This window comes from Hyla sarda, unplaced genomic scaffold (genome assembly GCF_029499605.1).
Source record: "Hyla sarda isolate aHylSar1 unplaced genomic scaffold, aHylSar1.hap1 scaffold_885, whole genome shotgun sequence".
In the NCBI taxonomy this organism is placed as follows: domain Eukaryota; kingdom Metazoa; phylum Chordata; class Amphibia; order Anura; family Hylidae; genus Hyla; species Hyla sarda.
In genome coordinates this window covers 118,041-141,290 of record NW_026610914.1, presented here as the reverse complement: position 1 = coordinate 141,290, position 23,250 = coordinate 118,041, and the positions used below count along the sequence as shown (strand labels likewise).

At 46.0% G+C, this 23,250-nt stretch overlaps 8 non-coding genes and 1 pseudogene across 8 annotated transcripts; all 9 read right to left on the bottom strand.

Moving 5' to 3' along the window:
- Positions 1 to 1,097: 1,097 nt before the first annotated feature.
- On the bottom strand, positions 1,098 to 1,283 carry LOC130348635 (U2 spliceosomal RNA). The gene has a single exon (XR_008886140.1). It is a non-coding gene; the product is annotated as a U2 spliceosomal RNA (small nuclear RNA).
- Positions 1,284 to 6,672: 5,389 nt separating this feature from the next.
- On the bottom strand, positions 6,673 to 6,890 carry LOC130348636 (U2 spliceosomal RNA; annotated as a pseudogene).
- Positions 6,891 to 8,961: 2,071 nt separating this feature from the next.
- Positions 8,962 to 9,152, bottom strand: LOC130348624 (U2 spliceosomal RNA). The gene has a single exon (XR_008886130.1). It is a non-coding gene; the product is annotated as a U2 spliceosomal RNA (small nuclear RNA).
- A 2,088-nt stretch (positions 9,153 to 11,240) lies between these two features.
- Positions 11,241 to 11,432, bottom strand: LOC130348631 (U2 spliceosomal RNA). The gene has a single exon (XR_008886136.1). It is a non-coding gene; the product is annotated as a U2 spliceosomal RNA (small nuclear RNA).
- Positions 11,433 to 13,522: 2,090 nt separating this feature from the next.
- Positions 13,523 to 13,713, bottom strand: LOC130348623 (U2 spliceosomal RNA). The gene has a single exon (XR_008886129.1). It is a non-coding gene; the product is annotated as a U2 spliceosomal RNA (small nuclear RNA).
- Positions 13,714 to 15,771: 2,058 nt separating this feature from the next.
- LOC130348622 (U2 spliceosomal RNA) lies at positions 15,772 to 15,962 on the bottom strand. The gene has a single exon (XR_008886128.1). It is a non-coding gene; the product is annotated as a U2 spliceosomal RNA (small nuclear RNA).
- Positions 15,963 to 18,053: 2,091 nt separating this feature from the next.
- On the bottom strand, positions 18,054 to 18,244 carry LOC130348621 (U2 spliceosomal RNA). The gene has a single exon (XR_008886127.1). It is a non-coding gene; the product is annotated as a U2 spliceosomal RNA (small nuclear RNA).
- Positions 18,245 to 20,331: 2,087 nt separating this feature from the next.
- On the bottom strand, positions 20,332 to 20,522 carry LOC130348689 (U2 spliceosomal RNA). The gene has a single exon (XR_008886188.1). It is a non-coding gene; the product is annotated as a U2 spliceosomal RNA (small nuclear RNA).
- Positions 20,523 to 22,606: 2,084 nt separating this feature from the next.
- On the bottom strand, positions 22,607 to 22,797 carry LOC130348688 (U2 spliceosomal RNA). The gene has a single exon (XR_008886187.1). It is a non-coding gene; the product is annotated as a U2 spliceosomal RNA (small nuclear RNA).
- Positions 22,798 to 23,250: the final 453 nt, after the last annotated feature.

Below are 23,250 nucleotides of genomic sequence, written 5' to 3'. Positions count from 1 at the left end.
TTTTTTTACGTTTTTCTCCTTTTCGCCTCTTTTCTGGGCGTATTATTCTTCTTTTTCTTCTTTTTTTTCGTCTAATGCATACCCCATCAGTGCAGCAATGCTTATTCAATACCGCCAGCAGATGGAGACACTGGGGGATAATTTTCTAAGGATTTATACTGATTTTTCCTGTCTGAATTTGTCGCACAGAAAGTTGCAGGCCAAATATGTGTGACATTTCTGCGACTTTAGCTTCTAGAGCATTTTTACAACATTATACATAGGTGCTGAATACATAAAAAGCGACTGTTCAGCGACAGACAAGTCGCATCGGCTGAAAGTAGGCCAGAATGTCAGTCCATGTTGGAGCAGGTTTAGATACAGTCTAAAGTATAGATCTCAAAGTCTGTGCACAGAATTTAGCAAGGGCCTCGCACCTTCTGATGCATCAGGTAGGTGCACAATAGCATAGCCTAACCCTCTGTACTTTGGTCTATATTGATGCGGGACATAGACAGCCAGCTGATGACCAATCCATTAGTGCAATGGATGGCTGGAAGCATTTGTCTTTGCCTTTGCAATACCACAGAAGCAATGCATGGTCAATGTACAGCAATGACACACCTGTGTGAACAGCCAGGAGACCCCCCCCATGTTATGTTACATAGTTACATAGTTAGTACGGTCGAAAAAAGACATATGTCCATCAAGTTCAACCAGGGAATTAAGGGGTAGGGGTGTGGCGCGATATTGGGGAAGGGATGAGATTTTATATTTCTTCATAAGCATTAATCTTATTTTGTCAATTAGGAACATTCAGCACCCACCCGCTATCAAGGCAGCTGCCTATCATGTCATGCCCTACCTGCACAGGTGTGCTGGCTACTCAAATGATCCAATTAAGGAGGCCATTTAGTCAGCAGCAGCAGAAGTCCTGTGCCTGGACGCTCCAACAGCGGCCAGACACAAGCAGAAGCAGAAGCAGCAGAAGCAGCAGCAGCACCACCTTTTGTTTTTTGGCTGCAGCAGCAGCAGCAAGGCCCACAGGGCTGGCTAGCTGGCTAGCCAGCAAGCAGGTAGCAATGAAAGTAGGAATCTTTCTTTTTAACCCTGTAAGGGGGTGGTGCACTGTACCCGAAGATACTGCCATATCGGGTCAATGCATAGGGCGACGGAAGCAAGCTTCGAAATCGGCCCCCGTTCTCAAAAATCCATTTAATATATGGTCCCCAGATAGGGGACGTATCAGATATTAAACTGATAAGAACAGATAAGGTTTCAACAAAATTTTATTGAATAAATAAGAAACCATACAAAATTTAAAATGCAAAATAATAAAAGGTTCACAAAAGTTTTAAAATACAAATAATAAAACCAGTAATAAAAGGAGAAAAAATAAAAATGGCAGGATAAAACATTATACAAATGTCATAAAAACTGATTATACTGTTATTTCGTTCCATAGAGGCAGACACCACATGGATGCTGCCTCGCTGGCCCCCAACTGTTTCTTGTCTCTTAGGTAATAGATGTACATCTCACTCAGGGCCAGCTTTATACAGTTTTTAACATCAATAAAATCATGTTTAAAAAGTAAGATGTTCCTAACTTTCCAGATGGCATTTTTAAAACAATTAATAATCATCCAGCAGATCATCTGCTGTTTAAAATTGGGGCAGTTAAAAAGACCGTAAAAGACACATTCGTGATTAAAATCTTTTAGGCCGCAGGCCCACTTCAAAAGTGGGCCTACCTTCCTCCAAAGCTCCCGTGCAAAAGGGCAGTTCCAAAATATGTGCAGCACCGTTTCGTCCACTCCGCAGCCATCTCTCGGGCACTTGGCTCTCGCCACCAGTCCTCGCCTGTGCTGAAACTCACGAGTAGGGAGGCACTGGTGGACGATTGCCCAGGCAAGATCCCTGTGTACATTCGCCAGAAACTTCCCGTACACGTTCCGCCATACCTTTTTGGATCTTGCCTGTGTGAAATTGGACACTGCCAGGGTAACCTCACTCCGCCTGAGGACCTTTGATACCTTTCTCTGGTCCCCCAGTATGTCAGGCTCCAAATCTTGGAGACCTAGGAGCCTGACTGTCTTTTCCAACACCACATAATGTTTTGGGGGACACAGAAGCACCGGAGCGTTCAGAGGGATGCGCAACCATCTTTTAAAAACCATGCCCGCAGCGTACCTTAAAAAGCAGCTAAAAATGCCATCGGATTTAATAATTTTAAAACAGAAACAGAAATACTTTATGTAAAAGAAAGTAAAAAGGTTAGGAACATCTTTCCCGCCATTATCTTTACTTTTGTACATAAAATCACGCTTTAATTTCTCCATTTTTGAACCCCATAAAAAAGTAAAAACAATTCTAGTTACTTTTTTAATGTATAAAATAGATGGAGGAAATACCATGGCAATGTATAGCATAATAGGGAGTAAAACCATCTTTATTATTAAAATCTTCCCCTCCATGGTAAGGTTTCTAAGATTCCACATTAAAATCTTCTTCTCCATCTTAGCTATAGCTGAATCCCAGTTAGGGCTCCCATCATTGACCTGGTTAAAAACAATACCTAAAACTTTAATTTGATCCTGTTGCATTGTGACTCCTGGGGTGATGGATGAATCCCAGGAGCCAATATAAAAACAGTCACATTTATCTGTGTTTAGCTTAAAACCAGAGACCTCGCAGAAATAGCTGGTGTTCCTCAATGCCCCCCTCATGGATGGAGAGTCCGGGCACAGTATGGTGACATCATCCATGTACCCCAACACCTTTAGATGGGTCCCTCCTCCACCAGGTATCGGTACGCCTCTTACTACCCGGTCTTTTCTGAGGAGGGCCATCAGTGGTTCGATTGCGCAAATAAAAAGGAGTGGGGACAGGGGGCAGCCCTGTTTGACACCTGATAAAAGAGGAACACCGCTGGTTAAAAAGCCATTAACAGAGACTTGACTAAAACAGGATCGGTATAAAAGCATGATTCGGCTTAAAATCGTTTCAGGCACTGCCATCTTTTTAAGAACTAAAAACAGGTATTCATGGGAGACCCTATCAAAGGCTTTTTCAAAGTCTAAGGATAAAATTGCTACAGTTTGATTTCTATCCTTAAAATACCATAAAACATCTCTTAAAATATTTAGGGATTCAGCTATAGACCTTCCAGGTACCCCACAAACCTGATTTGGGTGAATTAATTTATGAATAAAAGGTTTAAAACGGACAGCTAATAACTTGGCTAAAACTTTATAATCAACATTTAAAAGTGTGATGGGGCGCCAATTTTTTAGCATATCCTTTTCACCCTTTTTAAAAAGTAATGATACAATCCCCCTCCTCCAGGAAGGGGGAAGTTCATTAACAATAAAAGTTTCTTTATACAATAAAACCATATCATCCTTTAAAATATCCCAAAAAGCTAAATAAAATTCGATGGGTAAACCATCTTCCCCAGGGGCCTTCCCACTAGAAAAACTTTTAAAAACAAATAAAAGTTCATCTAAGTTAAGATCACGGGATAAAACCTCCTGGTCTAAAACATCTAGCTTAAAATCAAGGGAATTAAGAACATGTTCTAAAAAGGATGGATTAAGATCTTTCTTATTAAAAAGAAGCTGGTAGAAGTTAAAAACTGCATCTAACATGCCTTTTGGAGTGGATTCACCCTCAAGGTTTTGGATGATATCCCTCCTATTCATCACTTTTTTAAAAAAGAAACGGGAACATTTCTCGCCCTCCTCCAGGTGCTGCACATGTGAGTTAAAAATGATTTGTTTCCCTTTCTTTTCTATGGCATGTTTTATTTCAGTTTTAAGGTTTAAAATATCATTTTCTACATCCATACCAGCTTCTTTCAATTTAAAAAGTACATTTAAACGCATGTTAAGAACATAAAACCACTGTTTTTCCATTTTTGCCTTCTTCTTACCTGCTTTGATAAAAAAAAATCTGATTTTAGATTTGGTGCCCTCCCACCAGTGCAGCATAGGCTCGTGGGGTTTTCTTTGTGATTGCCAGCATTGGTAGGTCCGCACAAACTCCTCTTTTATCTCAGGGTCCTCTAGGAGTGTGGTGTTTAATCTCCAGAGGCCCCTTTTTGCTTTTTGCTCCCCCTCTAGCTCCAGGCCCACCAAGAGGAGCTTATGATCAGAGAAGATATTCTGCTCGAGCGTGCATTTCAGGGGTTTAAAAGCTCTAGAGGAAAAAATAAAATCGATTCTGGAGCTCACTCTTCCATTGGACCATGTGGCGCCTGGGTCCTCCGGCAAGAGATCCTTCCAGCAATCTTTCAAATTAAAATCATCAATAAAATTTTTAAGCAGGTAAGAAGTGCGGTCTTTACGATTAATATCCCCACCCTGCCGGTGTTCCCCATCACGTATGCAGTTAAAATCACCTCCCACCAGCAGGGGGGAAGACCCAACACAAAACAGTGGTAAAATTTCAAATAGTTCTGCCCGCTCCTGTTTATCAGGAGGGGCATACACATTTAAAACACGAATTAAAAGTCCATTAAAATATAGATGAATTAAAAGAGCTCTGCCAGGCACAATCTCAGTTACTGTATGAATAGAAAAGGACTGGCCTCGGCAGAGCAGCCCAACACCCACAGAACGACAGTCATTTGCACCGGACCATATGGATGGGCCCAGCTTCCAGTCTTCTTTTAAGTCTTTATAGTCCATTTTACTAGGGATTCCACATTCTTGTAGCAGGCAAAGGTCAAAGTCACATGTCTCTAGATAAGAAAATAAAGCAGCCCTGCGATCAGGGCTCTTTAAGGACCTCACATTGAGTGAGGCAATTTTTACAGGGATAGGCATAGTTTATGGAGAGTCCGTGCTTGGAGAATCAAAGTCAATAATAAGCTGCGTACCGTCATCCCCCGCCTGCGGGGTCATCAGCTCCTTGATGTTCTGAGGGTCGGAGCTTGAGATCGATGATGCCCCGACCCTGAGCTCGCTCTCGTCCGAACTACGGCACGCCGCTTTCCTTTGAATGTCTTCCTCTTCTTCTTCTCTTTGTCTTTTAAATGTCACACTGCTGTCCATATCCTCTGTGTTGCTCTCACTCGATGTAATCTCTGGCCCCCGGCTGATGGATCTGCGTCTTCTTTCATCATTTGACGACTGGAACTGCTGCACAGGGGCCTGTGAGGCCTCTTTTCCGGAACCTTTGCCGCTACCTTGGGAAGTTTTCATCGCTTGTTCCCCAGCAAGCGTTGCTGAGGACTGTTGCTCCAACTTCCCCATCGATCGACGATGGCCAGTTTTACCCACCGGGTCCACTGCTGGCGGGGCAGCAAACCCTGGTTTGGCGCCACTTGTCTTCTTGGCCCTGTCCTGTATAGGCGGAGTAACAGGACCGGGCTCAGACCTGGCCACCTGGCTCCCCTTCCGGCGGGCTTTCACCGGGGCCTCTTCGTCCGGAGCAGGGCGACCCTGGGCCAAGCCAGTACCTGGCTTATGCTGCAATTTTGGGTCCACTTTTGCCCCCACCGAGGACCGTCGGCTGCCACCCGCCACAGGTGAGCCCCCTTCAGAAGTTTCGGCGGGCTCTTGAGCCAGGTAGGAAGTCGATCGACGTCTTTCAATTTCCCGGGCAGTAAACTCGATCACCCGCCCGGGCTTCGTGGAATCCCCATGGCCTCCCCCTAGCACTACCACCGGTGGGCCCCCCGATGGAGCACCAGAGGTCTTGGGCCTGGACCCATCAGTACCTGCCATCTGGGGTTTGGGCATCTTAAAAAAGGACGTCTTTTGTCCTGTCCCCTCTTTGGGTGGGCCCAGCCTTGACCCACCCATCGTAGTTTTTGCTTTATGGGGACAGGAATTAAAATCGTGATTTTCCTCTCCGCAGAGGTTGCACCTTATCGTATGGCTACATCTTGAGGCTATGTGACCTTCTTGGCCACACCTATTGCAGCGAATCACACGCTCCGCGCCGCAGGTCTCCTGGGTGTGGCCAAACCTCAAGCAATTTCGGCAATACATAGGCATTTGAGGATAGAACAGGAAGCCCCGAACTCTCCCGATGGCAAAATTTGGGGGCGGATGGCAAAGACCCCCAATACCACCGGGATCCTTACGGAGCTTGACCCAGAACTTCCTCTTGCCGTTCCAGAACCGCACGGAGTTCAAGATTTTGTTTGCGAATCGCACCTCTTCGCAGTATCGCCGAAGAAAAGTGGCTATATCCTCCGTGGTCACATGAGGGCTGTGCATAGCCACCACCAACGGTATATGTTCCTCACCATAGAGGAACTGGAACGAAAGACCGTCGAGTCGATCGTCCCTCTGGTCCGCACCAGACAAGGTTGCATAGATGTTATCGCAACACGCCGTGGCCGTGAAGGTGACGGTATACAGGCCACGGCTTTCCTGGTCATTTAGACACAGGATGTCCTCCCTATTGAGGCGGAAGTAGTCAAGAAGAATCACCTCCGCAATGAAGCGGAGGTTCTTCAACTGACGATGGCTCTCCGACACCTCTATGCGGATGGTATTTCGCATCGACATTTCCCCAGAGGGGAAAGCCCAGGAGAACGGCATCTTCCACACCCAGGGACTAAGCCCCTTCCCCAATAGCAGCAGGGGCTCGGAATCCCGCTATAAAAGCGGAACCCTTACCCAAGGCAGAGGTCGGGGGTACCCTAGGTGCTTCCGAAGCTACAGGTAACGCTCAACGTACCGAAAATGCCTTCTGAGACACAAGGTCCCAGAGACAGGGGGATCGCAACCCGTTGTCCGTGGACTAAGCCCGCTCCCCAATAGCAGCAAGGGGGTGAAGTCCCTCCGTAAGGAGAGACAATCCCCCAAGGCCGAGAAGCGGGGTACCACAGACACCTTCCGACCAGACCAAATGCAGATACTACACTTGATCTTAGCCAAAAGGCCGAGAAGCGATAACCGTGAAAGGGGCGGGCCCAACAAGGTCCCCTTCATGGGCACTATCACTGCTTGCTGTCAGGGAGGCTGCCAGACAATTTTCCATGCACACTCTGGGCTGGGGGGCAGTCAACCACCAGTACACACAGCAGAACCTAAACCCATACCATTATTGCTAAGCAGCAAGACAGGGGCCCATTGCACTCCCACGGGGCCTTTTTAAATGCAATCCATAACCCGGATTTGCCAGGAACCCTTCTTACTCCTCCTACTTGCATGTGACACTGGGCTTAGGATCTGCATAGGAAACACACACACAAGCACACACCTACCTTTGTTGCCTGCAGATGCCTCCTTGGCTGTCCCCAAACGGTATCAAACCAACACCCACGGGAAGCTGTAAGCATAGAGGACATGCCTGCACCCCATTGGACTTACCTGTGTGGGTTAAATCCGGGTTATTTGACAACCTATGGCGGTGATGGTTCTGCTCAGGCAGAGCAGTGCTGATGCTCCTCATAAAGCTGTCGCTGCTGTGAAGGTTCTAGGTGACATCACAAATCCCTATGGTTACATACACAACAAAGCTGGGTTGTTGTTGTTTACACTCTGCAAGGCCTGTGGAAGTGAGTGACATCATAGCACTGTAGTTCTGAGGGTTCTAGATGGATGCAACAATCTCCTGTTGCTTCTATGAAGGCCATAATAGACGACATCACCAAACAGCTCCATAGTCACATACACAGCAAAGGAGAGATGTTGTTTACACCTAGTGATGTCAGTGGTATTGAGTGACATCACAGCACAGTGCTAAGGCTCCTGGGCCTGGACACAGCAGCGGCTGCAATATCTCAACGGAGAATACGTTTATATATATGTGTGTGTGTGCGCGTATATATATATATATATATATATATATATATATATATATATATTTCTCCGCCGAAATCACTTTTAAACCCATTTCCACCTTTTTTTCCCTTCTCTTCCTCTTACTTTTTTTTCACGTTTTTTTACGTTTTTCTCCTTTTCGCCTCTTTTCTGGGCGTATTATTCTTCTTTTTCTTCTTTTTTTTCGTCTAATGCATACCCCATCAGTGCAGCAATGCTTATTCAATACCGCCAGCAGATGGAGACACTGGGGGATAATTTTCTAAGGATTTATACTGATTTTTCCTGTCTGAATTTGTCGCACAGAAAGTTGCAGGCCAAATATGTGTGACATTTCTGCGACTTTAGCTTCTAGAGCATTTTTACAACATTATACATAGGTGCTGAATACATAAAAAGCGACTGTTCAGCGACAGACAAGTCGCATCGGCTGAAAGTAGGCCAGAATGTCAGTCCATGTTGGAGCAGGTTTAGATACAGTCTAAAGTATAGATCTCAAAGTCTGTGCACAGAATTTAGCAAGGGCCTCGCACCTTCTGATGCATCAGGTAGGTGCACAATAGCATAGCCTAACCCTCTGTACTTTGGTCTATATTGATGCGGGACATAGACAGCCAGCTGATGACCAATCCATTAGTGCAATGGATGGCTGGAAGCATTTGTCTTTGCCTTTGCAATACCACAGAAGCAATGCATGGTCAATGTACAGCAATGACACACCTGTGTGAACAGCCAGGAGACCCCCCCCATGTTATGTTACATAGTTACATAGTTAGTACGGTCGAAAAAAGACATATGTCCATCAAGTTCAACCAGGGAATTAAGGGGTAGGGGTGTGGCGCGATATTGGGGAAGGGATGAGATTTTATATTTCTTCATAAGCATTAATCTTATTTTGTCAATTAGGAACATTCAGCACCCACCCGCTATCAAGGCAGCTGCCTATCATGTCATGCCCTACCTGCACAGGTGTGCTGGCTACTCAAATGATCCAATTAAGGAGGCCATTTAGTCAGCAGCAGCAGAAGTCCTGTGCCTGGACGCTCCAACAGCGGCCAGACACAAGCAGAAGCAGCAGCAGCACCACCTTTTGTTTTTTGGCTGCAGCAGCAGCAGCAAGGCCCACAGGGCTGGCTAGCTGGCTAGCCAGCAAGCAGGTAGCAATGAAAGTAGGAATCGTTCTTTTTAACCCTGTAAGGGGGTGGTGCACTGTACCCGAAGATACTGCCATATCGGGTCAATGCATAGGGCGACGGAAGCAAGCTTCGAAATCGGCCCCCGTTCTCAAAAATCCATTTAATATATGGTCCCCAGATAGGGGACGTATCAGATATTAAACTGATAAGAACAGATACTACACTTGATCTTAGCCAAAAGGCCGAGAAGCGATAACCGTGAAAGGGGCGGGCCCAACAAGGTCCCCTTCATGGGCACTATCACTGCTTGCTGTCAGGGAGGCTGCCAGACAATTTTCCATGCACACTCTGGGCTGGGGGGCAGTCAACCACCAGTACACACAGCAGAACCTAAACCCATACCATTATTGCTAAGCAGCAAGACAGGGGCCCATTGCACTCCCACGGGGCCTTTTTAAATGCAATCCATAACCCGGATTTGCCAGGAACCCTTCTTACTCCTCCTACTTGCATGTGACACTGGGCTTAGGATCTGCATAGGAAACACACACACAAGCACACACCTACCTTTGTTGCCTGCAGATGCCTCCTTGGCTGTCCCCAAACGGTATCAAACCAACACCCACGGGAAGCTGTAAGCATAGAGGACATGCCTGCACCCCATTGGACTTACCTGTGTGGGTTAAATCCGGGTTATTTGACAACCTATGGCGGTGATGGTTCTGCTCAGGCAGAGCAGTGCTGATGCTCCTCATAAAGCTGTCGCTGCTGTGAAGGTTCTAGGTGACATCACAAATCCCTATGGTTACATACACAACAAAGCTGGGTTGTTGTTGTTTACACTCTGCAAGGCCTGTGGAAGTGAGTGACATCATAGCACTGTAGTTCTGAGGGTTCTAGATGGATGCAACAATCTCCTGTTGCTTCTATGAAGGCCATAATAGACGACATCACCAAACAGCTCCATAGTCACATACACAGCAAAGGAGAGATGTTGTTTACACCTAGTGATGTCAGTGGTATTGAATGACATCACAGCACAGTGCTAAGGCTCCTGGGCCTGGACACAGCAGCGGCTGCAATATCTCAACGGAGAATACGTTTATATATATGTGTGTGTGTGCGCGTATATATATATATATATATATATATATATATATATATATATATATTTCTCCGCCGAAATCACTTTTAAACCCATTTCCACCTTTTTTTCCCTTCTCTTCCTCTTACTTTTTTTTCACGTTTTTTTACGTTTTTCTCCTTTTCGCCTCTTTTCTGGGCGTATTATTCTTCTTTTTCTTCTTTTTTTTCGTCTAATGCATACCCCATCAGTGCAGCAATGCTTATTCAATACCGCCAGCAGATGGAGACACTGGGGGATAATTTTCTAAGGATTTATACTGATTTTTCCTGTCTGAATTTGTCGCACAGAAAGTTGCAGGCCAAATATGTGTGACATTTCTGCGACTTTAGCTTCTAGAGCATTTTTACAACATTATACATAGGTGCTGAATACATAAAAAGCGACTGTTCAGCGACAGACAAGTCGCATCGGCTGAAAGTAGGCCAGAATGTCAGTCCATGTTGGAGCAGGTTTAGATACAGTCTAAAGTATAGATCTCAAAGTCTGTGCACAGAATTTAGCAAGGGCCTCGCACCTTCTGATGCATCAGGTAGGTGCACAATAGCATAGCCTAACCCTCTGTACTTTGGTCTATATTGATGCGGGACATAGACAGCCAGCTGATGACCAATCCATTAGTGCAATGGATGGCTGGAAGCATTTGTCTTTGCCTTTGCAATACCACAGAAGCAACGCATGGTCAATGTACAGCAATGACACACCTGTGTGAACAGCCAGGAGACCCCCCCCATGTTATGTTACATAGTTACATAGTTAGTACGGTCGAAAAAAGACATATGTCCATCAAGTTCAACCAGGGAATTAAGGGGTAGGGGTGTGGCGCGATATTGGGGAAGGGATGAGATTTTATATTTCTTCATAAGCATTAATCTTATTTTGTCAATTAGGAACATTCAGCACCCACCCGCTATCAAGGCAGCTGCCTATCATGTCATGCCCTACCTGCACAGGTGTGCTGGCTACTCAAATGATCCAATTAAGGAGGCCATTTAGTCAGCAGCAGCAGAAGTCCTGTGCCTGGACGCTCCAACAGCGGCCAGACACAAGCAGAAGCAGAAGCAGCAGAAGCAGCAGCAGCACCACCTTTTGTTTTTTGGCTGCAGCAGCAGCAGCAAGGCCCACAGGGCTGGCTAGCTGGCTAGCCAGCAAGCAGGTAGCAATGAAAGTAGGAATCTTTCTTTTTAACCCTGTAAGGGGGTGGTGCACTGTACCCGAAGATACTGCCATATCGGGTCAATGCATAGGGCGACGGAAGCAAGCTTCGAAATCGGCCCCCGTTCTCAAAAATCCATTTAATATATGGTCCCCAGATAGGGGAACGTATCAGATATTAAACTGATAAGAACAGATACTACACTTGATCTTAGCCAAAAGGCCGAGAAGCGATAACCGTGAAAGGGGCGGGCCCAACAAGGTCCCCTTCATGGGCACTATCACTGCTTGCTGTCAGGGAGGCTGCCAGACAATTTTCCATGCACACTCTGGGCTGGGGGGCAGTCAACCACCAGTACACACAGCAGAACCTAAACCCATACCATTATTGCTAAGCAGCAAGACAGGGGCCCATTGCACTCCCACGGGGCCTTTTTAAATGCAATCCATAACCCGGATTTGCCAGGAACCCTTCTTACTCCTCCTACTTGCATGTGACACTGGGCTTAGGATCTGCATAGGAAACACACACACAAGCACACACCTACCTTTGTTGCCTGCAGATGCCTCCTTGGCTGTCCCCAAACGGTATCAAACCAACACCCACGGGAAGCTGTAAGCATAGAGGACATGCCTGCACCCCATTGGACTTACCTGTGTGGGTTAAATCCGGGTTATTTGACAACCTATGGCGGTGATGGTTCTGCTCAGGCAGAGCAGTGCTGATGCTCCTCATAAAGCTGTCGCTGCTGTGAAGGTTCTAGGTGACATCACAAATCCCTATGGTTACATACACAACAAAGCTGGGTTGTTGTTGTTTACACTCTGCAAGGCCTGTGGAAGTGAGTGACATCATAGCACTGTAGTTCTGAGGGTTCTAGATGGATGCAACAATCTCCTGTTGCTTCTATGAAGGCCATAATAGACGACATCACCAAACAGCTCCATAGTCACATACACAGCAAAGGAGAGATGTTGTTTACACCTAGTGATGTCAGTGGTATTGAATGACATCACAGCACAGTGCTAAGGCTCCTGGGCCTGGACACAGCAGCGGCTGCAATATCTCAACGGAGAATACGTTTATATATATGTGTGTGTGTGCGCGTATATATATATATATATATATATATATATATATATATATATATATTTTCTCCGCCGAAATCACTTTTAAACCCATTTCCACCTTTTTTTCCCTTCTCTTCCTCTTACTTTTTTTTCACGTTTTTTTACGTTTTTCTCCTTTTCGCCTCTTTTCTGGGCGTATTATTCTTCTTTTTCTTCTTTTTTTTCGTCTAATGCATACCCCATCAGTGCAGCAATGCTTATTCAATACCGCCAGCAGATGGAGACACTGGGGGATAATTTTCTAAGGATTTATACTGATTTTTCCTGTCTGAATTTGTCGCACAGAAAGTTGCAGGCCAAATATGTGTGACATTTCTGCGACTTTAGCTTCTAGAGCATTTTTACAACATTATACATAGGTGCTGAATACATAAAAAGCGACTGTTCAGCGACAGACAAGTCGCATCGGCTGAAAGTAGGCCAGAATGTCAGTCCATGTTGGAGCAGGTTTAGATACAGTCTAAAGTATAGATCTCAAAGTCTGTGCACAGAATTTAGCAAGGGCCTCGCACCTTCTGATGCATCAGGTAGGTGCACAATAGCATAGCCTAACCCTCTGTACTTTGGTCTATATTGATGCGGGACATAGACAGCCAGCTGATGACCAATCCATTAGTGCAATGGATGGCTGGAAGCATTTGTCTTTGCCTTTGCAATACCACAGAAGCAACGCATGGTCAATGTACAGCAATGACACACCTGTGTGAACAGCCAGGAGACCCCCCCCCATGTTATGTTACATAGTTACATAGTTAGTACGGTCGAAAAAAGACATATGTCCATCAAGTTCAACCAGGGAATTAAGGGGTAGGGGTGTGGCGCGATATTGGGGAAGGGATGAGATTTTATATTTCTTCATAAGCATTAATCTTATTTTGTCAATTAGGAACATTCAGCACCCACCCGCTATCAAGGCAGCTGCCTATCATGTCATGCCCTACCTGCACAGGTGTGCTGGCTACTCAAATGATCCAATTAAGGAGGCCATTTAGTCAGCAGCAGCAGAAGTCCTGTGCCTGGACGCTCCAACAGCGGCCAGACACAAGCAGAAGCAGAAGCAGCAGAAGCAGCAGCAGCACCACCTTTTGTTTTTTGGCTGCAGCAGCAGCAGCAAGGCCCACAGGGCTGGCTAGCTGGCTAGCCAGCAAGCAGGTAGCAATGAAAGTAGGAATCTTTCTTTTTAACCCTGTAAGGGGGTGGTGCACTGTACCCGAAGATACTGCCATATCGGGTCAATGCATAGGGCGACGGAAGCAAGCTTCGAAATCGGCCCCCGTTCTCAAAAATCCATTTAATATATGGTCCCCAGATAGGGGACGTATCAGATATTAAACTGATAAGAACAGATACTACACTTGATCTTAGCCAAAAGGCCGAGAAGCGATAACCGTGAAAGGGGCGGGCCCAACAAGGTCCCCTTCATGGGCACTATCACTGCTTGCTGTCAGGGAGGCTGCCAGACAATTTTCCATGCACACTCTGGGCTGGGGGGCAGTCAACCACCAGTACACACAGCAGAACCTAAACCCATACCATTATTGCTAAGCAGCAAGACAGGGGCCCATTGCACTCCCACGGGGCCTTTTTAAATGCAATCCATAACCCGGATTTGCCAGGAACCCTTCTTACTCCTCCTACTTGCATGTGACACTGGGCTTAGGATCTGCATAGGAAACACACACACAAGCACACACCTACCTTTGTTGCCTGCAGATGCCTCCTTGGCTGTCCCCAAACGGTATCAAACCAACACCCACGGGAAGCTGTAAGCATAGAGGACATGCCTGCACCCCATTGGACTTACCTGTGTGGGTTAAATCCGGGTTATTTGACAACCTATGGCGGTGATGGTTCTGCTCAGGCAGAGCAGTGCTGATGCTCCTCATAAAGCTGTCGCTGCTGTGAAGGTTCTAGGTGACATCACAAATCCCTATGGTTACATACACAACAAAGCTGGGTTGTTGTTGTTTACACTCTGCAAGGCCTGTGGAAGTGAGTGACATCATAGCACTGTAGTTCTGAGGGTTCTAGATGGATGCAACAATCTCCTGTTGCTTCTATGAAGGCCATAATAGACGACATCACCAAACAGCTCCATAGTCACATACACAGCAAAGGAGAGATGTTGTTTACACCTAGTGATGTCAGTGGTATTGAGTGACATCACAGCACAGTGCTAAGGCTCCTGGGCCTGGACACAGCAGCGGCTGCAATATCTCAACGGAGAATACGTTTATATATATGTGTGTGTGTGCGCGTATATATATATATATATATATATATATATATATTTCTCCGCCGAAATCACTTTTAAACCCATTTCCACCTTTTTTTCCCTTCTCTTCCTCTTACTTTTTTTTCACGTTTTTTTACGTTTTTCTCCTTTTCGCCTCTTTTCTGGGCGTATTATTCTTCTTTTTCTTCTTTTTTTTCGTCTAATGCATACCCCATCAGTGCAGCAATGCTTATTCAATACCGCCAGCAGATGGAGACACTGGGGGATAATTTTCTAAGGATTTATACTGATTTTTCCTGTCTGAATTTGTCGCACAGAAAGTTGCAGGCCAAATATGTGTGACATTTCTGCGACTTTAGCTTCTAGAGCATTTTTACAACATTATACATAGGTGCTGAATACATAAAAAGCGACTGTTCAGCGACAGACAAGTCGCATCGGCTGAAAGTAGGCCAGAATGTCAGTCCATGTTGGAGCAGGTTTAGATACAGTCTAAAGTATAGATCTCAAAGTCTGTGCACAGAATTTAGCAAGGGCCTCGCACCTTCTGATGCATCAGGTAGGTGCACAATAGCATAGCCTAACCCTCTGTACTTTGGTCTATATTGATGCGGGACATAGACAGCCAGCTGATGACCAATCCATTAGTGCAATGGATGGCTGGAAGCATTTGTCTTTGCCTTTGCAATACCACAGAAGCAATGCATGGTCAATGTACAGCAATGACACACCTGTGTGAACAGCCAGGAGACCCCCCCCATGTTATGTTACATAGTTACATAGTTAGTACGGTCGAAAAAAGACATATGTCCATCAAGTTCAACCAGGGAATTAAGGGGTAGGGGTGTGGCGCGATATTGGGGAAGGGATGAGATTTTATATTTCTTCATAAGCATTAATCTTATTTTGTCAATTAGGAACATTCAGCACCCACCCGCTATCAAGGCAGCTGCCTATCATGTCATGCCCTACCTGCACAGGTGTGCTGGCTACTCAAATGATCCAATTAAGGAGGCCATTTAGTCAGCAGCAGCAGAAGTCCTGTGCCTGGACGCTCCAACAGCGGCCAGACACAAGCAGAAGCAGCAGCAGCAGCACCACCTTTTGTTTTTTGGCTGCAGCAGCAAGGCCCACAGGGCTGGCTAGCTGGCTAGCCAGCAAGCAGGTAGCAATGAAAGTAGGAATCTTTCTTTTTAACCCTGTAAGGGGGTGGTGCACTGTACCCGAAGATACTGCCATATCGGGTCAATGCATAGGGCGACGGAAGCAAGCTTCGAAATCGGCCCCCGTTCTCAAAAATCCATTTAATATATGGTCCCCAGATAGGGGACGTATCAGATATTAAACTGATAAGAACAGATACTACACTTGATCTTAGCCAAAAGGCCGAGAAGCGATAACCGTGAAAGGGGCGGGCCCAACAAGGTCCCCTTCATGGGCACTATCACTGCTTGCTGTCAGGGAGGCTGCCAGACAATTTTCCATGCACACTCTGGGCTGGGGGGCAGTCAACCACCAGTACACACAGCAGAACCTAAACCCATACCATTATTGCTAAGCAGCAAGACAGGGGCCCATTGCACTCCCACGGGGCCTTTTTAAATGCAATCCATAACCCGGATTTGCCAGGAACCCTTCTTACTCCTCCTACTTGCATGTGACACTGGGCTTAGGATCTGCATAGGAAACACACACACAAGCACACACCTACCTTTGTTGCCTGCAGATGCCTCCTTGGCTGTCCCCAAACGGTATCAAACCAACACCCACGGGAAGCTGTAAGCATAGAGGACATGCCTGCACCCCATTGGACTTACCTGTGTGGGTTAAATCCGGGTTATTTGACAACCTATGGCGGTGATGGTTCTGCTCAGGCAGAGCAGTGCTGATGCTCCTCATAAAGCTGTCGCTGCTGTGAAGGTTCTAGGTGACATCACAAATCCCTATGGTTACATACACAACAAAGCTGGGTTGTTGTTGTTTACACTCTGCAAGGCCTGTGGAAGTGAGTGACATCATAGCACTGTAGTTCTGAGGGTTCTAGATGGATGCAACAATCTCCTGTTGCTTCTATGAAGGCCATAATAGACGACATCACCAAACAGCTCCATAGTCACATACACAGCAAAGGAGAGATGTTGTTTACACCTAGTGATGTCAGTGGTATTGAGTGACATCACAGCACAGTGCTAAGGCTCCTGGGCCTGGACACAGCAGCGGCTGCAATATCTCAACGGAGAATACGTTTATATATATGTGTGTGTGTGCGCGTATATATATATATATATATATATATATATATATATATATATATATATATTCTCCGCCGAAATCACTTTTAAACCCATTTCCACCTTTTTTTCCCTTCTCTTCCTCTTACTTTTTTTTCACGTTTTTTTACGTTTTTCTCCTTTTCGCCTCTTTTCTGGGCGTATTATTCTTCTTTTTCTTCTTTTTTTTCGTCTAATGCATACCCCATCAGTGCAGCAATGCTTATTCAATACCGCCAGCAGATGGAGACACTGGGGGATAATTTTCTAAGGATTTATACTGATTTTTCCTGTCTGAATTTGTCGCACAGAAAGTTGCAGGCCAAATATGTGTGACATTTCTGCGACTTTAGCTTCTAGAGCATTTTTACAACATTATACATAGGTGCTGAATACATAAAAAGCGACTGTTCAGCGACAGACAAGTCGCATCGGCTGAAAGTAGGCCAGAATGTCAGTCCATGTTGGAGCAGGTTTAGATACAGTCTAAAGTATAGATCTCAAAGTCTGTGCACAGAATTTAGCAAGGGCCTCGCACCTTCTGATGCATCAGGTAGGTGCACAATAGCATAGCCTAACCCTCTGTACTTTGGTCTATATTGATGCGGGACATAGACAGCCAGCTGATGACCAATCCATTAGTGCAATGGATGGCTGGAAGCATTTGTCTTTGCCTTTGCAATACCACAGAAGCAACGCATGGTCAATGTACAGCAATGACACACCTGTGTGAACAGCCAGGAGACCCCCCCCATGTTATGTTACATAGTTACATAGTTAGTACGGTCGAAAAAAGACATATGTCCATCAAGTTCAACCAGGGAATTAAGGGGTAGGGGTGTGGCGCGATATTGGGGAAGGGATGAGATTTTATATTTCTTCATAAGCATTAATCTTATTTTGTCAATTAGGAACATTCAGCACCCACCCGCTATCAAGGCAGCTGCCTATCATGTCATGCCCTACCTGCACAGGTGTGCTGGCTACTCAAATGATCCAATTAAGGAGGCCATTTAGTCAGCAGCAGCAGAAGTCCTGTGCCTGGACGCTCCAACAGCGGCCAGACACAAGCAGAAGCAGAAGCAGCAGAAGCAGCAGCAGCACCACCTTTTGTTTTTTGGCTGCAGCAGCAGCAGCAAGGCCCACAGGGCTGGCTAGCTGGCTAGCCAGCAAGCAGGTAGCAATGAAAGTAGGAATCTTTCTTTTTAACCCTGTAAGGGGGTGGTGCACTGTACCCGAAGATACTGCCATATCGGGTCAATGCATAGGGCGACGGAAGCAAGCTTCGAAATCGGCCCCCGTTCTCAAAAATCCATTTAATATATGGTCCCCAGATAGGGGACGTATCAGATATTAAACTGATAAGAACAGATACTACACTTGATCTTAGCCAAAAGGCCGAGAAGCGATAACCGTGAAAGGGGCGGGCCCAACAAGGTCCCCTTCATGGGCACTATCACTGCTTGCTGTCAGGGAGGCTGCCAGACAATTTTCCATGCACACTCTGGGCTGGGGGGCAGTCAACCACCAGTACACACAGCAGAACCTAAACCCATACCATTATTGCTAAGCAGCAAGACAGGGGCCCATTGCACTCCCACGGGGCCTTTTTAAATGCAATCCATAACCCGGATTTGCCAGGAACCCTTCTTACTCCTCCTACTTGCATGTGACACTGGGCTTAGGATCTGCATAGGAAACACACACACAAGCACACACCTACCTTTGTTGCCTGCAGATGCCTCCTTGGCTGTCCCCAAACGGTATCAAACCAACACCCACGGGAAGCTGTAAGCATAGAGGACATGCCTGCACCCCATTGGACTTACCTGTGTGGGTTAAATCCGGGTTATTTGACAACCTATGGCGGTGATGGTTCTGCTCAGGCAGAGCAGTGCTGATGCTCCTCATAAAGCTGTCGCTGCTGTGAAGGTTCTAGGTGACATCACAAATCCCTATGGTTACATACACAACAAAGCTGGGTTGTTGTTGTTTACACTCTGCAAGGCCTGTGGAAGTGAGTGACATCATAGCACTGTAGTTCTGAGGGTTCTAGATGGATGCAACAATCTCCTGTTGCTTCTATGAAGGCCATAATAGACGACATCACCAAACAGCTCCATAGTCACATACACAGCAAAGGAGAGATGTTGTTTACACCTAGTGATGTCAGTGGTATTGAGTGACATCACAGCACAGTGCTAAGGCTCCTGGGCCTGGACACAGCAGCGGCTGCAATATCTCAACGGAGAATACGTTTATATATATGTGTGTGTGTGCGCGTATATATATATATATATATATATATATATATATATATATATATTTCTCCGCCGAAATCACTTTTAAACCCATTTCCACCTTTTTTTCCCTTCTCTTCCTCTTACTTTTTTTTCACGTTTTTTTACGTTTTTCTCCTTTTCGCCTCTTTTCTGGGCGTATTATTCTTCTTTTTCTTCTTTTTTTTCGTCTAATGCATACCCCATCAGTGCAGCAATGCTTATTCAATACCGCCAGCAGATGGAGACACTGGGGGATAATTTTCTAAGGATTTATACTGATTTTTCCTGTCTGAATTTGTCACACAGAAAGTTGCAGGCCAAATATGTGTGACATTTCTGCGACTTTAGCTTCTAGAGCATTTTTACAACATTATACATAGGTGCTGAATACATAAAAAGCGACTGTTCAGCGACAGACAAGTCGCATCGGCTGAAAGTAGGCCAGAATGTCAGTCCATGTTGGAGCAGGTTTAGATACAGTCTAAAGTATAGATCTCAAAGTCTGTGCACAGAATTTAGCAAGGGCCTCGCACCTTCTGATGCATCAGGTAGGTGCACAATAGCATAGCCTAACCCTCTGTACTTTGGTCTATAATTGATGCGGGACATAGACAGCCAGCTGATGACCAATCCATTAGTGCAATGGATGGCTGGAAGCATTTGTCTTTGCCTTTGCAATACCACAGAAGCAACGCATGGTCAATGTACAGCAATGACACACCTGTGTGAACAGCCAGGAGACCCCCCCCATGTTATGTTACATAGTTACATAGTTAGTACGGTCGAAAAAAGACATATGTCCATCAAGTTCAACCAGGGAATTAAGGGGTAGGGGTGTGGCGCGATATTGGGGAAGGGATGAGATTTTATATTTCTTCATAAGCATTAATCTTATTTTGTCAATTAGGAACATTCAGCACCCACCCGCTATCAAGGCAGCTGCCTATCATGTCATGCCCTACCTGCACAGGTGTGCTGGCTACTCAAATGATCCAATTAAGGAGGCCATTTAGTCAGCAGCAGCAGAAGTCCTGTGCCTGGACGCTCCAACAGCGGCCAGACACAAGCAGAAGCAGAAGCAGCAGAAGCAGCAGCAGCACCACCTTTTGTTTTTTGGCTGCAGCAGCAGCAGCAAGGCCCACAGGGCTGGCTAGCTGGCTAGCCAGCAAGCAGGTAGCAATGAAAGTAGGAATCTTTCTTTTTAACCCTGTAAGGGGGTGGTGCACTGTACCCGAAGATACTGCCATATCGGGTCAATGCATAGGGCGACGGAAGCAAGCTTCGAAATCGGCCCCCGTTCTCAAAAATCCATTTAATATATGGTCCCCAGATAGGGGACGTATCAGATATTAAACTGATAAGAACAGATACTACACTTGATCTTAGCCAAAAGGCCGAGAAGCGATAACCGTGAAAGGGGCGGGCCCAACAAGGTCCCCTTCATGGGCACTATCACTGCTTGCTGTCAGGGAGGCTGCCAGACAATTTTCCATGCACACTCTGGGCTGGGGGGCAGTCAACCACCAGTACACACAGCAGAACCTAAACCCATACCATTATTGCTAAGCAGCAAGACAGGGGCCCATTGCACTCCCACGGGGCCTTTTTAAATGCAATCCATAACCCGGATTTGCCAGGAACCCTTCTTACTCCTCCTACTTGCATGTGACACTGGGCTTAGGATCTGCATAGGAAACACACACACAAGCACACACCTACCTTTGTTGCCTGCAGATGCCTCCTTGGCTGTCCCCAAACGGTATCAAACCAACACCCACGGGAAGCTGTAAGCATAGAGGACATGCCTGCACCCCATTGGACTTACCTGTGTGGGTTAAATCCGGGTTATTTGACAACCTATGGCGGTGATGGTTCTGCTCAGGCAGAGCAGTGCTGATGCTCCTCATAAAGCTGTCGCTGCTGTGAAGGTTCTAGGTGACATCACAAATCCCTATGGTTACATACACAACAAAGCTGGGTTGTTGTAGTTTACACTCTGCAAGGCCTGTGGAAGTGAGTGACATCATAGCACTGTAGTTCTGAGGGTTCTAGATGGATGCAACAATCTCCTGTTGCTTCTATGAAGGCCATAATAGACGACATCACCAAACAGCTCCATAGTCACATACACAGCAAAGGAGAGATGTTGTTTACACCTAGTAATGTCAGTGGTATTGAGTGACATCACAGCACAGTGCTAAGGCTCCTGGGCCTGGACACAGCAGCGGCTGCAATATCTCAACGGAGAATACGTTTATATATATGTGTGTGTGTGCGCGTATATATATATATATATATATATATATATATATATATATATTTCTCCGCCGAAATCACTTTTAAACCCATTTCCACCTTTTTTTCCCTTCTCTTCCTCTTACTTTTTTTTCACGTTTTTTTACGTTTTTCTCCTTTTCGCCTCTTTTCTGGGCGTATTATTCTTCTTTTTCTTCTTTTTTTTCGTCTAATGCATACCCCATCAGTGCAGCAATGCTTATTCAATACCGCCAGCAGATGGAGACACTGGGGGATAATTTTCTAAGGATTTATACTGATTTTTCCTGTCTGAATTTGTCGCACAGAAAGTTGCAGGCCAAATATGTGTGACATTTCTGCGACTTTAGCTTCTAGAGCATTTTTACAACATTATACATAGGTGCTGAATACATAAAAAGCGACTGTTCAGCGACAGACAAGTCGCATCGGCTGAAAGTAGGCCAGAATGTCAGTCCATGTTGGAGCAGGTTTAGATACAGTCTAAAGTATAGATCTCAAAGTCTGTGCACAGAATTTAGCAAGGGCCTCGCACCTTCTGATGCATCAGGTAGGTGCACAATAGCATAGCCTAACCCTCTGTACTTTGGTCTATATTGATGCGGGACATAGACAGCCAGCTGATGACCAATCCATTAGTGCAATGGATGGCTGGAAGCATTTGTCTTTGCCTTTGCAATACCACAGAAGCAACGCATGGTCAATGTACAGCAATGACACACCTGTGTGAACAGCCAGGAGACCCCCCCCATGTTATGTTACATAGTTACATAGTTAGTACGGTCGAAAAAAGACATATGTCCATCAAGTTCAACCAGGGAATTAAGGGGTAGGGGTGTGGCGCGATATTGGGGAAGGGATGAGATTTTATATTTCTTCATAAGCATTAATCTTATTTTGTCAATTAGGAACATTCAGCACCCACCCGCTATCAAGGCAGCTGCCTATCATGTCATGCCCTACCTGCACAGGTGTGCTGGCTACTCAAATGATCCAATTAAGGAGGCCATTTAGTCAGCAGCAGCAGAAGTCCTGTGCCTGGACGCTCCAACAGCGGCCAGACACAAGCAGAAGCAGAAGCAGCAGAAGCAGCAGCAGCACCACCTTTTGTTTTTTGGCTGCAGCAGCAGCAGCAAGGCCCACAGGGCTGGCTAGCTGGCTAGCCAGCAAGCAGGTAGCAATGAAAGTAGGAATCTTTCTTTTTAACCCTGTAAGGGGGTGGTGCACTGTACCCGAAGATACTGCCATATCGGGTCAATGCATAGGGCGACGGAAGCAAGCTTCGAAATCGGCCCCCGTTCTCAAAAATCCATTTAATATATGGTCCCCAGATAGGGGACGTATCAGATATTAAACTGATAAGAACAGATACTACACTTGATCTTAGCCAAAAGGCCGAGAAGCGATAACCGTGAAAGGGGCGGGCCCAACAAGGTCCCCTTCATGGGCACTATCACTGCTTGCTGTCAGGGAGGCTGCCAGACAATTTTCCATGCACACTCTGGGCTGGGGGGCAGTCAACCACCAGTACACACAGCAGAACCTAAACCCATACCATTATTGCTAAGCAGCAAGACAGGGGCCCATTGCACTCCCACGGGGCCTTTTTAAATGCAATCCATAACCCGGATTTGCCAGGAACCCTTCTTACTCCTCCTACTTGCATGTGACACTGGGCTTAGGATCTGCATAGGAAACACACACACAAGCACACACCTACCTTTGTTGCCTGCAGATGCCTCCTTGGCTGTCCCCAAACGGTATCAAACCAACACCCACGGGAAGCTGTAAGCATAGAGGACATGCCTGCACCCCATTGGACTTACCTGTGTGGGTTAAATCCGGGTTATTTGACAACCT